Here is a 2,500-nt window from a genome sequence, read left to right on the forward strand (position 1 = left end):
AAAGAAAGAAACAATGATAGAAGAAATATGAGAAGAGGGAAAGTGAGGAAAAAGATCACTAGGAGGAGGAGGAGGAAGAGGAAAAGGAGGACAGGAGGACAGAACACCATCTGCGTTAGACATGCCAGTAATTCAAAAGGACTCTAACATAAGGGGAATATAGGATATCTGTCCACTCCTGCAGGATACGAGGACATGGCAGGACCTCCATAGGATACCTCGCCCTCTAGGACACAACAAGGGTGGCGCTTCTAAGATATCCTTCCTCCCAGGGCCACAAGAATAGGACTTTCGTAGGATACCCTTCAATAAGCAGGTAGGATATTGGTAGGTTAGTTAAAAGGACGTCTCTTTCCTTCAGGGACACGAGAGGACGAAGGATACAAGGGCACTGGTATCCTTTCTATCCTTTGTGAAGAATACAGAAAGCGAAGGATATTATTTTAGTAAAAGACACACAACATAGGATATTTACAGATACCCTCTTATTTCAGATCACGAAGGGCAGGAAACTGTTAGGATATCTCTTAAAATACACACAAAGGAGGAGGAGGAGGAGGAGGAGGAGGAGGAGGAGTCAAAGGGTAATTACTCTTTGCTACAAATAAAAATATCTCAGTTGGCCATCAGTGCAAATTCCGTTTTCTAAATTATGCTAAATGATTATTGTTATAGATATACGATAATTGTTCCATTGATTTGTGTGTGAGGGATGGCCTTATGAGAGAGAGAGAGAGAGAGAGAGAGAGAGAGAGAGAGAGAGAGAGAGATTCTGTTCCAACAAACACAACGCCAGAACATTTTCATCCCTAACCGAAGTAGACATTTAACTTGTGCTCAGCGGTGCGTGGTCTTCTCCTATTACATATACATTTGCCGACCTCCAACATCTGGGAATGTGTCCATACGCCTCTGCTGTTGCCTCGATGTTCACTAAGCTAGCAACGAATGAGAGAGAAATACGAAGACAAGCATACTGGGGTTTTGAAAGAGTAAAGGCACTGGTTGAGACTGGCTGACTTTTGCATTAGTGAGGTGGAGCGATTTGAAAAAGATATGGAAGCAAGTTTGGGTTTTGAAAGAGTAAAGGTGATGGCTGACTGGCTGATTTTTGCATTAGTAAGGCGGAGCGATGTAAAAGAAATATGGAAGAAAGTTTGGGTTTTCAAAGAGTGATGGTGCTGTTTGATGGGTTGAGAAATGTACAAACAGATATATTGGGTTTTGAAAGACCAGTTGACTCTTGCATTATTAAGGTAGAGAGAATGCAAGAGACACATGGAAACAAGTTTATTTGGGTTTTGAAAGAGTAAACTAGCTCTCGTCTTGCATTAGTGACAGATTAGCGATGGAAACAGGGAAAAGCAAACAGTTATCTCAAAAGAGTGTAGGGTTTCGGCACTTGACAGAATAGAGACAGGAGGAAAACAACAGATAAAGGGTCCCAAAGGAGTGAAGAAGCTGGTTGACTCTTGCATTAGTAAAACGGAGAGGACAGTGAGGGAAACAGGAAAGCAGAAACAGTTAGTTAGAGGGTTTAAAGAGAAGAGGTGCTTGACTCCTGCATTAATAAGATGGACAGAACTGTGATGAAAAGTGAAAAAGGAAAAAATAACCATAGAATTCACGACTTTGCAGTAAAATGATAATGGATGAATGACAACTCTTGCATTAGTGTAGTGAACGGAATGTAGGGAGGAAAGGCAAAAAACAAGCTGAGAATTCTTGAGTTTACTAGTGAAAGATAACAGAAGAATGGCAATACAGAATAATTGAAGTAATAAGGAAAACTTTAGAGCTCCAGTGACAAGAGATGAAAGAGTGAAGGTACAGAATAATCCTTGTATTACTGAGACGGAAAAAGGATAAACAAAAGAAAGAAAAAAAAACAGATAATCTCAGAGTCTAGAGTGACAAAAATAAGGGTGAAAATACAGAATTACTCTCTCGTTACTGAAATGGAAAACGAAAAAAAACATAAAGACGGAGAATTTCAAACTTTAGAGTGACAAAAATGAAAAAAAAAATGAAGATACCAAATAACTTACATTAATGAGATAAAAAAAACGGACGAAAATTTTAGAGTTTACATGACGACAGAACAAATAGTGAAGATCCATATAAACTTAGAAAATACAGCATTCCTTAACATATATTGCGCCAGCGTATGAAATCTATTGAATCTCCTAAAGGCAGCGAGTCACTAAGTAAGGAATCAATATTAAAAGTTGCATTACGAGTTAATGTACAGTTGTATAAGGGATAAGAGGATATATATTGATTCTTTTATGTAGCTTTAATTGATATTTGAACAAGAGAGGAGCAATTCAGTCCTTCGTTAAACTGCAAATAGTGTTTCAGTGTGATATGTTATATGGCTTATTCTCCTCAGGCTCTCTCTCTCTCTCTCTCTCTCTCTCTCTCTCTCTCTCTCTCTCTCTCTCTCTCTCTCTCTCTCTCTCTCTCTCTCTCCACCCCCTATAATGTTCATGAATAGATT

General features: G+C 39.0%; 1 protein-coding gene across 2 annotated transcripts in view; it reads right to left on the reverse strand.

Annotated features, from left to right (window-relative positions):
- LOC135091761 (uncharacterized) overlaps nt 1-2,500 on the reverse strand; it is a 60,106-nt gene that overhangs the window by 40,099 nt on the left and 17,507 nt on the right. The window lies entirely within an intron of this gene.

The sequence above is a fragment of the Scylla paramamosain genome, chromosome 38 (assembly GCF_035594125.1).
Source record: "Scylla paramamosain isolate STU-SP2022 chromosome 38, ASM3559412v1, whole genome shotgun sequence".
Taxonomy (NCBI): domain Eukaryota; kingdom Metazoa; phylum Arthropoda; class Malacostraca; order Decapoda; family Portunidae; genus Scylla; species Scylla paramamosain.